The following is a 13055-nucleotide window of genomic DNA, read 5'->3' as shown; positions in this document are numbered from 1 at the left end:
AATCAGACCAAAAAGGACAGAAAATGAGTAAGAAAACAAAATGCAAGAGAACAACAAAAAGAGAATGTTATGTTGTGATCTATACTCACTTCCCACAGTCCTCTCCCTGGGTGTAGATGGCTCTCTTCATTACAAGATCATTGGAACTGGCATCAATCATCTCATTGTTGGAAAGACTTATGTTCATCAGAATTGATCATCATATATTGATGTTGTTGTGTACAATGATCTCCTAGTTCTGCTCATTTCACTCAGTATCAGTTAATATAAGTCTCTCCAGGTCTCTTTGAAATCATCTTGTTGGTCATTTCTTACAGAACAATGATATTCCATAACATTCATATACCACAATTTATTCAGCCATTCTCCAACTGACACTGTTGAAGTGTGGGATTAAGGGGAGAGATTCCCTCTGCTTGGAGACACAGGTCCAAATGCAAAAGAATACACAAACCCCAAAATCTGTGACAAAAAAGGAAGTTTTATTGTTCACTAAGAAGGAGCCCTCTTAGTGGGTAAATTCCTAATAAGAAATTTTGCAAAGAGTGTGTTAACAGACCCCTGTTTCATGGGGTCTGTTTCATTTATCCCTGTTTCATGGATAAATCTTAGTCTGGAGGCTGGGGGGCAGTTTGAACTGATTATCAGACCAAGATCTCCAATTGAATGAAATAATTTTGAAGGCTTTTTTTCCAGAGTCTGGAATTTCCTGAAGGGTATCTGGGCCACCCCCAAAAGATCATTGGAGGGTGATTTGATAAAGATCTCCAATTGAATAATGCTGCTTAACTTGGGAAGGACTTGTCTGTGAAAGTATGCTTTTTCCCATAGGAGAGTCTGAAACCCTGAATCTAATTTCAGGATTCACCCCCTTCAACACCATGTGCTTTTAACAGAGGCAGAAACAGATTTTCTTATTTGCTGATTAAGCAATAAATAATCCTTGAAGATATTTGAACAGATGAGAGGAATGATTTCTAGATGTTTCATTAAACTTTGGATGCTATGTTTTAGACAGTCCCTTAACAAAATGTTGTCCAACAAGAACAACCATACTGATGAGAAAACTCAAAACTATTTCAAAGATTGTTTGAAGGACTTGGCAATGTGTTACATGGAAAAGAGATTTCTTAGGAGTAAAAGCCAACTTCAAATATTTGAAGGGTTTCACATGGAAGAAGGATCTGTGTTGCTTAGCATATTGATAAGACTTTAAAAATGCTATTTCATTCATTCACCCAAGGGGAGATACTTGAATTTGTAGGTCAGTCTGGAAGGGGAAGACCCTCAATGTTTCTGGTCAAAACAGAAAGAATTGCTGTTTATATTCACCTTAAGCCAATCAAGGTTCAAACAATGAGCAGGTGGAACTTCATCTGGAACCTACTGTTGGCCAATCAATGACAGCCAATGTGATTTGGGTTTAAGGCATGGTCTTTTTTTTCCAGCCTCTGATATAATTTTTAAATGGAAGCTTTTTATTTTCAAAATATATGTAAGTATAATTTTTCACCATTGGCCCTTGCAAAACCTTGTGTTACAATTTCCCCTCTTTCCCCCATCCCCTCTTCTAGATGGCAAGTAATCCAATATATGTTAAACATGGTAAAATTTATGTAAATCCAATATAGGCATATTATAAATTACCTTGCTGCACAAGAAGAATCAGATTAAAAAGAAAAAAAATGAGAAAGAAAATAAAATTCAAGCAAACAACAACAAAAAAAGAAGTGAAAATGCTATCTTGTGATCCACACTCAGTTCCCATAGTTCTCTCTTTCAATGTACATGATTCTCATCTTCACAAGATTATTGGAACTAACCTGAATCATCTCATTGTTGAAAAGAACTACTTCCATCAGAATTGATCATCCTATAAGCTTGCTGTTGTGGTCTACAATGATCTCCTAGTTCTGCTCATTTAACTCAGCATCAGTTCATATAAGTCTCTCCAGGCCTGTCTGAGTCATTCATCCTGTTGATTGTTTCTTAAAGAACAATAATATTCCATGACATTCATATACCATAATTTATTCAAAGGAATGGTCTTTAAGAAGGAAATCTAGCCTCATAAACCATAAGATACCTTGCAAGGTTTCAGAGATTAAAATTTGTATTCCTTAGGGCAGAACATAGTCAGAAAAGTGTATGATACCCTATGTGGACAGAGGGAAGGAAAGGAAAGAAAAGAAGAGAAAAAAGGGAGCTGTGTTGCCCAACTGGCTACTCATAGAGGTTGTTATTTGTCCTTCATTCTCAAAGAGGACCCGCGACATCAGGGAGGTGATGCCATGATATGCAACCAAATTGCAAATGAATTGAGGATCCTCTCCAGTTGTCCTGATCTATATCTTGTTACTGACTCCAGATGATTCCAGAGGAAAAAATGATACTGGTGACTTTGCACATCCCTTCCTCACTTAAATCCCAGTTTCCTATTGTTTATCTATTAAGTTGAATGAATTTTGACACTAAATTGTATAGGTGTGTTAGTATGTGTTTTATCTTGTTTTATCTGGTTTAGATAAGGGCGTGGATCCTGTGATGCTCACCTCTTCATCTTCTTAGATGTTTGTAGAATCTTCTTGAATATCTTGATTATGTGAAAGAGTAAGTTCAATCCCAAAGGGCTATAAAACTGTGCATAAACTTTGATCCAGCAGTCTCACTACTGGGTCTGTATCCCAAAGGAATAATAAAAGAGGGAAAGGAACCCATATGTACAAAAACATCTGTGGCAGCCCTTTTTGTAGTAGCTAGAAACTGGAAACTGAGTGGATGTCCATCAGATGGAGAATGGTTGGGTAGAAAAGCCTGGAAAAACTTATATGAATTGATGATAAGTGAAATGAGCAGAATCAGGAGAACACTATACACGATAACAAGAAGATTGTGTGGTGATCAACTGTGATGGATTTGATTCTTCTCAACAATGTAGTGATTCAAGGAAATTCCAATAGATTTAGGATGAAAAATGCCAATTGCATCTACAGATAACTATAGAGCCTCAATGTGGATCAAAACATAGTATTTTCACCTGTTTTTGCTTATTTGCTTTTTTTCTTTCTCATGATTTTTTCCCCATTTTGGTCTGATTTTTCTTATACAACATGACAAATATGTTTAAAAGGATTGCACATATTTAACCTATGTCAGATTGTGTGCTCTCTTGGTGAGGAGATGAGTAAAGGAAAGGAGGGAGAAAAATTTGGAACACAAAAATCTTTCAAAAATGAATGTTAATTTCTTACTTAGAGCATTCCCCCCCCTTCCTTTTCTTTCTTCTCTTAAGATAATTAAAACATAACAAATCTACTTTTAGTTCTCTCTGTCTTATTTAAATACTTCTATGATTTCTGCTTATTCTTTGTGGATTCTATTACTTACATAAGATTTTACACCTCCTTTACTAAGGCTCTTTATTCTCCTTCTAAGTATTTCCTCCAAATCTCTTATAATTTTTTCCATTTTTTCTAGAATTCTCATTCTACTTAAAATATCATTTTAATTATTAAAATGTTGTTTATTTAAAAATTTATTTTTAAAGACTTAGTCTCACCATCTTGTCCAGGCTGGAAGTGCAGGGACTGGTCATTGACTCAATTCCAATACCTATCACAACAGAAACTCTGACCTTTTATTTCTGATCTAGGTTAGTTTTCTTCTCTTTATACAAACTGGTGATCCCATCTTCCCCACTTCTGGAGGCTTACAATTTTGATGCCAAACTTAGTGCAGATGCTAATCAACATAGCTCACGGAAGCTCAAGAGATCTGTTAACTTCAGCCACACCAGTAACAGTATTACAGTATTACAGTAACAGTTACAGCTGTGTACCAGCATGCATAGCATTAAAACAACAACAACAACAAAAATTTCATTTTTTTTTCAGGAATTCTAGATGATCTTGTGATCATTTTTTTTTCTTGAGGATTTGCTTGTAGATATTATGATCTTATTTTTCTGGTTTTGTGTCTATGATATCTCCAGATCCATAATATTCCTTTAACTTCAGTGTCTTCTTTTGTTTATTCATTTTTCCAGCTATACTTCCTGAATTAGACCTTTGTGTAAGGGCCAGCCTCTGCACCCTTTTGGGTAACAGCATCTTATCTCATCTTAATCTATATAATATGGGAGCCTAGTGCTGTTTCTTATTAAGTAGTATGCTTTCCAATAATCTTAGGCAACTGAGGCCAGAAAGCTACAGACTTAGAGCAACTTAGTGGGGTGATCTAGGACATGCTCTTTTAACTTCCTTCCCAGTTCTTTGCTGGGAAACTTTGCTGAAGTTTGGGTTCTAGGCCACATAACTGCTGGTTCATTCTTGGTTAAAGCCCTAGTAGACAAAGGCTGACTATTAAGCTCCTGACAGCGTAATGAAAGGTTCCACTGATTCAGAGCATCACAATTAAGACCCATCCTATGTTAAAAAGAGGCATCCTTTATAATTTCTCCTTGGATTTCCTTCCTGATCACTATTCACTATTCACTCTGGTACTCTTTATCTTTTCTGGACTAGTCATGTGAGAGAACTGGACTGTTCTTCTTATTCTGTCATCTTTGCCATTCTGTATGAGGAGGGGAAATTTAAGCTGAGTCCTTCAAAATGTATGGGATTTAATGAGCACATCTGGGGGAATGATTGTTTTGTCTGTGTATATCTCATCTCTCCTGAATCAGATTATAAGATTTCCAACATCAAGAACTTGTGAACATTTATCAGCATGTTTTTATGTGTTTTGGTTTCATTTATAGTGAGCATGTCATTATGACATGTGTTTTAGTTACTCCAGTTCTGCTTCAATTCACTAATTGTTGACAAAGATTGCACATTTATCTTAACAACATAAGGTTATAGGTTCATAGATTCAGAGCTAGAAGCAAGGATGTACTAGTAAATGTTTAACAAGTGAAAAAAATGTACCTGTCAAACACTTTTAAGTTTAATCTGCCCAATTAACATTTTCTCAAGTCTGCCCAATCAACAAAACAATAAAGCAGGCCTTGATTTGTAGCATCTGACAATTTCTGTGGTATAAATGCTCACAATGAAATTTTAACAAGACAACTCCAGAATCTTTGTGCTGGAAGGGATCTTGAGAGCCATCTTGTCCAACCCTTTTTATTTTACAATTGATGAAAATGAAGGCCAGGAAAGTTAAATGTCTTCCTCCCTCCCTCCTTTCCTTTTTCCCTTCTTCTCTCTTTCACTTTCTCCTTCCTTACCTCTCTCCTTCCCTCTCTCTTTCCTTCCTTCCTTCCTTCCTTCCTTCCTTCCCTCCTTCCCTCCTTCCCTCCTTCCTTCCTTCCCTCCTTCCTTCCTTCCCTCCTTCCTTCCTTCCTTTCTTCCTTCCTTCCTTCCTTTCTTCCTTTCTTCCTTCCCTCCCTCCTTCCTTCCCTCCCTCCTTCCTTCCCTCCTTCCTTCCTTCCCTCCCTCCTTCCTTCCTTCCCTCCCTCCTTCCTTCCCTCCTTCCCTCCCTCCCTCCTTCCTTCCCTCCCTCCTTCCCTCCCTCCCTCCTTCCTTCCCTCCCTCCTTCCTTCCCTCTCTCCTTCCCTCTCTCTTTCCTTCCTTCCTTCCTTCCTTCCTTCCTTCCCTCCTTCCCTCCTTCCCTCCTTCCTTCCTTCCCTCCTTCCTTCCTTCCCTCCTTCCTTCCTTCCTTTCTTCCTTCCTTCCTTCCTTTCTTCCTTTCTTCCTTCCCTCCCTCCTTCCTTCCCTCCCTCCTTCCTTCCCTCCTTCCTTCCTTCCCTCCCTCCTTCCTTGCATACCAAGGAAAATATTGGAGGAAAACTTTAGTAGAAGCATAAATTATCTCCCCCAACTACATTTTACATTCTTAAAAGGCAAGGATAATGTTGTCTCAATCTCTTTAACTTTTCCTTGAAGTCTCTATCAGTGTTCTGCATACAAAATAACACTCAATAAATACTTGTTGAGTTAATGTTGACCCTCAAAAGCTAAGCTGTAGGGTCTTCATTCTTTGGGTCTTTTTACAGTACACCATTGTAAAGAACCTACCTCCTGTTTCAAAGCCCAGCTTCTTTAATGTGGTTCTCAATTGCAAATGGCCTCTTATAACTGAATGTGCTCTTTGAAAAATTATGATTTATTATCAGTAAATGTTTGATTTGTATACCTATTTTATATACCTATATATCCAGGGTCACATAAAAATTTCTCAGGAGGAAAGGGGTTGCAAATGGAAAAAAACTTAAGAAGCATTGTTTTAGAGAATATAGCTATTAGGCATGGTACCATCTCCATTGCACTGCAGTTAGCTGGCTGTCAGACCAATTTATCCCTTATCCCAATCTTGTCTGAACATGCATCTCTCATGATTCAGCCTCTCCCTTATTACCACAAGATTCACTGCTATTGTTCAGACATGGGTAAATATTTTATTTTAGCTTAGAAAGCATTTGTCCAATCTTTGTATTATTGTCTGTCTGTGTCTATGTTTATCCTTAGTGTGGTTGATCTTAAACTCCAAGCATTTAGAAAGGCGTGGTAGCATCTATGTAACTTGCTCCATAATCCTCTCAGATCAGCCCAGTGTGGCAGGTGTTCTGAATGATGATGATGACCCAGTGCAACTACAGCTTTTGTTCTGGTCAATGATGGAAGTTCCCGCCCACTTCACCTACATGAGCTTTGCCCTTGAACTTGCCCTTCACAAGGGAGCTATCAATGGGGATGGAGAGAAGGGAGATTGGACAGAAAGGAGAGAAGGACTTAGACCTGGAGATTGTTTGCAGGAGGAAGGCTCATACGGTTCCTGAACCAAGCCAGATCCCCCTCTCCCTCAACAATATTGGAATAATGGACGATTTCCTTGACCAAGTCAAGAGCCATAGGGAGATGCTGCTGTTGTTATTTGCTATTGTTGCTTGTCCTTTGTTTTTGAAAAGGACCAATGACATCAGGAAGGTGATGTCTTGACTTGCAAGTGAATTGGATTTAAGTGAGACAGGGCTGTGCAAAGTCATCAGCCCCATTCTCTCTTGTAGTATCATCTGAGTCCAATGGCAAGACATAAGTCAGAATAGCTGGATATGATCCCAGATGTAGTGGGAGAACTTGGCCTTTTAAAGTTATGGTCTTTCCCAGGTTTTTGTTTTGAAGTAGCCTGCATTCAGTGATTTAAGGCTAGGTAAGAAATGAGGCAAAAGGTGAGGTCTAGTTTGCCTACTCAAAACCTTGTTCCCCCCTCAAAAAAATAATCCTGAGGGGAAGACTTTCTGGTCAGAACAGTAACAATTGCTATTTACACAGTAGAAAGTAGAATTGAGGAACTAATAAGGCAAGGAACTAGGATGATAAGAAGCATACCTGCACCTTTATTTTTCACTGCAACTATGAATCTTGAAAAATGAGTGAAAAGGCATTTATGAGAAAGGCACTTTCCAGACCTTGCTATTAAATTTCAACTGCTTTATTATTCTGCCCCATGACACCTTTCTCCCTTTTTAAAGAGTTCTTCCTGGAACCTCCATTTTGAGAAAGGACACATCTTTCATTCTTTGGATTTTCCCCCATGTCCCCACTAATGTCCCTTCTATGTGGTGAGAGTCACTGCCTCCCCTTCCAATTAAGCAATCAGAGACTTGTCTTAGGAGATGCAAAAAGGAATTTATTGCTTTTTCATGAGAAAGGACATACCCAGGGTTGACCAAAATGGCGCCAGCAAAGGAATACAAAGGTGAGCAGTTCTCAGCAAGTTAATATAGATCCTAAACCAGAGCTCTCCAGAGCTTACATAGGAACTTTCTCCAGCAACAAAAGAGCTCAAAATAAAGATGTTTGCTCAATAGGGAGGAAGACTTGTAGTCTCACCCTTCCCTCATCCCAAGTCACAAGGGGAAGTGTGGTGAAAGCATGTGAATATACTGAGGGGGCTTCAACAGTGGAAAGCTAGGGACAAAGAATAAAATTTTTTTTTCAAATCTCAGGCCACCTTTCCTGATCACAAAACCCAGTTCCTGTCCCTAAGGAGCTTGCATTCTTACATTCTTTTGAGGGAGATAACCTTCACTCTAACTACCCACTGTGTGGATTTCAAACCTCCAGTTCAAGTCCTATTTCCTCAACTTACCCTTCACAGCTGTGGAAACCAAACAAATGCCCATCCATTTTTTCACACTTCCTCCATTCTCCTTTCTCTAATTTTTTCCAGTTCTTTTTTTTAAATTATCTTCCCCCATTAGAATCTAAGTTCCTTAAGGGAAAAAACTATCTTTTTTTTTCTGCTTGTTTATATGTACCCAACAATTACTGGAACATAGTAAGCCTTTAGGAAATGCTTGTTGACTGACTGCCTTATTAAAGGCTGCGCTAAGCAGTGAAGATACAAGACAGGTATAAATCTCTGACTTTAAGAATCTGGCATTCTAGTGATGGAGAGACTACACATATGGAGGAGTAATGGGGAGGAAAAAGTGTTTTGGCTTTGAAAGTCACAATAAGTTATAAATAGGCCAGTTGTTTGTTGATTGATATAAATAAAAGTAGTGTTAATTTGATTAGTTTCCAGAGAAAGAGGAGGGATAGGATTATGGGGAATACACTTGCATGGCAGAAGAAGATGGCATGGGTAAATATGGTCAAGTCTGATGCCAGCTAGATATTGGAAGCTCTAACCAATCAAAGTTACATGACGCTAAGTGTAATGCTGGGGAAACTGAGGCAAGATGGAGATTAGAGTTTTTAATAGTTTATTTGGATTTCTGAGAGGGAGAGATTTTCTGGGACCAAAGGATCCATTTTGGTCCCAGGGCTGATGTCTCAAAGCATTCAACAGCAGCAGCAGCTTCAGCAGCAGCCTCAAATGTGAGTTTCCAATGAAATATATATGTTTCCATAGATCAGGATAGAAAGGAGTGGAGTCCAAACCCTGGTTCTAACAGGGTGGGGGATGGGACTATAAATTGTTGATAACTTAGGAGCATTTAGCAGTCAGGATGTCTGAACTCCCCCTTATCAGGATATACATTTATAGTTTATGACCTTTTGGAATGCCAGTGACCAGCTACAGTTCTAGTTATCTCAGTCCTAATGTATAGAAAAGGGGGATTGGAACCAGGGGGATTGAGGCAGAACAATTTAGGGAAACCGAGGCAGGGCAATTAGGGAAATTGAGGCAGAACAATAAAAGGGAACTGTGGCACAACATAGGACATAAATTTAGCTGCTTAACTACTCCTTGTAGATTGTTTATGACTAGAGGAGAAAGAATTGCTTCTCAAATAATATTGAATTCGTTTCCTACTTTTACTATAATTTGGGAGGTCTGTTTTTGTCCTTTGGAGGTAGAGATCCACCAGAGTTTGTGTTAGTTGGGTTTCTACCACCCCAGAGTATTTTTCTTTTGCTGGACAGTAGAGAATATCCATAATAGTAATGTAAGCTGCAAGGATAGTGGAGGTCCCTGGGGGAACAAGAGGCTCATCAGAAAAGAAAAAGAAATTGGTATAACTATTAATTCACTTAGGTTTTAGTATCTATGGGCTGAACAAGTTGTGGTATACGAATGTTATGGAATATTATTGTTCTGTAAGAAATGACCAGCAGGATGATTTCAGAGAAGCCTGGAGAGACTTAACACGAACTGATGCTGAGTGAAATGAGCAAAACCAGGAGATTGTTATACACAGAAACAACAAGACTATTTGAGGATCAGTTCTGATGGAAGTGGCTGTTTTCAGCAATGGGAGGATCCAATTCAGTTCCAGTTGATCAGTAATGAACAGAACCAGCAACACCCAGAGAAAGAACACTGGGAAATGAGTATGGACCACAACATATCACTTTTTCTGTTATTGTTTGCTTGCATTTTTGTTTTTTCTTCTCAGGTTATTTTTACCTTCTTTCTAAATCTGATCTTTCTTGTGCAGCAAGACAACTGTATAAATATGTATACATATATTGTATTTAACATATACTTTAACATATTTAACATGTATATGACTACCTGCCATCTGGGGGGGGAGATGGAGGGAAGGAGGGGAAAAGTTGGAACAGAAGTTTTTGCAAGGGTCAATGTTGAAAAATTATCCATGCATATGTTTTGTATATAAAAATGTAATAAAAAGAAGAAAAAGAAAAGAGAAAATTTCCCCAGAATCCTGGTTTGAGACAATGAGCCAGACAGCCTTTTTTGTAGTGGTAAGAAACTGAAAAGTGAGATCCCATCAGGTGGAGAATGGCTGAATAAGCTATGGTATATGAATGTGATGGAATATGATCATTCTATAAGAAACAACCAGTAGGATGATTTCAGAAAGGCCTGGAGAGATTATATGAACTGATGCTAAGTTAAGTGAATAGTACCAGGAGATCATTATACATGGCAACAAGAAGACTATAGGAAGATCAATTCTGATGTAAGTGGGTCTTCCCAACAATGAGATGATTCAGGCCAGTTACAATGATCTTGTGATAATGAGTGCCATTTACATCTAGAGAGAGGACCGTGGGGACTGAGTGTGGATCACAACATAACATTTTCATTTTTTGTTGTTTTTGTTTGCTTGAATTTTACCTTCTTTCTTATTTATTTCCTTTTTGATTTGATTTTTCTTGTGCAAGATAATTGTATAACTATGTATGCATATACTGGATTTAACTTTTTTTAACCATATTTAACATATATTGGATTACTTGCTGTCTAGGGAAGAGGGGCAAAATTGGAACACAAGGTTTTGCAAGGGTTAATGTTGAAAAATTATCCTTGCATATGTTTTGAAAATAAAAAGCTTCAATAAAAAATTTAAAAAGAGAGAATGAGCCAGAGAGAATTTTTTTTAAAAGTCTGACTCCTTCTTTGAGGATCAGGCAAACTTAGAACTGAACATCATCCATTGACAGAGCAAGAACCCCTTTATAGAAAGGATCATTCCCCAATCCCAGTCTCCAGTCTGGCAACCAGAATTGCAAAAACAGATGTAATAAGGGATGGGAGTTTAGCATACATATAAACAGAGCAAATGCTAGAAATAAGCTTCTATTGAAAAGGAATGAAGTACATGAGCAGAAATCCAGGATAAGGGTAGGAATTCAGTTATTTAAGTAATGCCAGAGATCATGGATATTAAATCTGGGAAAGACCTTGAAGGCCATCTAATTCAACCACCGAACTACAGAAATTGATCCCCAGGAAGGGAGCAAAAGTGAGTCATTTGACAAATTCTAATATAAAAGAAGTAAATGATTGAGACAGGGGAAGCAGAGAGTTTGTGGAAAACTTTATGTAAAAAGACAAAAGGAAAAAAAGATCTCTCCCAGTTTCATTTGTAGTAGTGATCACTGTTTGAACTTGACAAGTTAAGTTTCTTGTATGCAACTCATGTTCAATCAGGAGGTGACCTAAGCTAGGTAAGGAAAGTATCCTTGATCCTATTCTTTCCCTTCTCCAACAAACTCAACCTACTATTATGCTTAATCTCAATCTCTCTCTCTCTCTCTCTTTTTCTCTCTCTATCTCTCCTCTCTGTTTCACTCTGTCTCTGTCTGTCTCTGTCTCTTTCTGTCTCTTTTTCTCTCTCTGTCTGTCTCTGTCTCTGTCTCTTTGTCTCTTTTTCTCTCTTTGTCTCTCTACTCTCTCTGTCTCTGTCTGTCTCTCTGTCTCTTTGTCTCTTTCCTTTCTCTGTCTCTCTATGTCTCTCTTTCTGTCTCTTTTTCTCTCTCCTCTCTCTGTCTCTGTTTCTCTGTCTCTTTTTCTCTCTCTGTCTCTCTCCTCTCTCTGTCTGTCTGTCTCTGTCTCTCTCTTTCTGTCCCTTTTTCTCTTTGTCTCTTTCCTTTCTCTGTCTCTGTCTGTCTCTCTTTCTGTCTCTTTTTCTCTCTCTGTCTCTGTCCTCTCTGTCTCTGTCTCTCTATGTCTCTCTTTCTGTCTCTTTTTCGCTCTGTCTCTGTCTCTGTCTCTGTCTCTCCTCTCTCTCTCTGTCTCTCTTTCTTTTTCTCTCTGTCTCTGTCTCCTTCTCTCTGTCTTTATCTCTCTCTCTCCTTCCTCCTCCCCTCTTCACCTCTCCCTTTGCTCTTTCTTTGCTGCCTACAAAGACATCTGTGCTCCCCCATTCTTGTGCCTCCCCTCATTTGACCCTACCTTCCCTACTAGTATTATCCTATGTATCTCCTCCCCTTGGTGACTAAATTCCTTGATAAAGCTCTTTGTTTGGTGTTTCTACTTCCTTTCCTCTCACTTAATCCTCAACCCTTTGCAATCTGTAATTCTATCTCATCACTCAGGCTAAAGTTGTTGAAAATCTTAATTGCTATATCTAAAATATTTTTCTCTGTTCTCATTTTTCTTGATCTCTCTGAAGCATTGACACTGTTGATTACCACCTTCTCCTCAAGAGTCTCTCCTCTAGGTTTTTGTGACACAGTAAGAAAACTCCTGGTTCTCCTATTTGTATAATTGCTCCTTCTTAATCTTCTTTGCAGACTTTTGTCATGGCAGAAATAGGACACATATAACATATTCTGTGCAATTGTGCAACATATGGACAGGGTTGATTAGGAATAAGATAACAGTTGTACCAGTGATCTCACATCTAACAGGTCAACCCAGGACCACAGGGGCTCATGATGATAGCTTGTGTTGCTGGGATTTGCTTAAATACATATCAACTAATCTGGGGATTTGGGTTACTGAAAATTTTTGTCTTTGGCCGGAACACAAGGAATCTTGTGACTGGGCACCTACCCCCCTTATTTGTTTATTATTAAGGGTATTGGGCTAGAATTATATCTAACTATTATATATATCAGATATTTGCAATCTAAGGGTACAATGATCCTTTAGGGATTCAGGAAAAAAGTCACTTTCTCTGGCTACTCTAAAAGTGAAGGTAAAAGGTTGCTCTTGGTTTGTTTAACTCCCTCCCACCAATTTCTTATTATACAGAAAAGATGAATATTGAACAAACACATTTATCAATGTGAATAGTAAAGCAGTAATTGGGGATATGATTCATATTAGATCAGATATGAAAACACATGAATTAGTGAGTCTTGGTCACTTCAGAATGAGATGAAATCTTATTTTAACCAAAGAAA

Source organism: Sarcophilus harrisii, chromosome 2 (assembly GCF_902635505.1).
Source record: "Sarcophilus harrisii chromosome 2, mSarHar1.11, whole genome shotgun sequence".
Taxonomy (NCBI): Eukaryota; Metazoa; Chordata; class Mammalia; order Dasyuromorphia; family Dasyuridae; genus Sarcophilus; species Sarcophilus harrisii.
Note: the sequence above shows the minus strand (reverse complement) of the source record.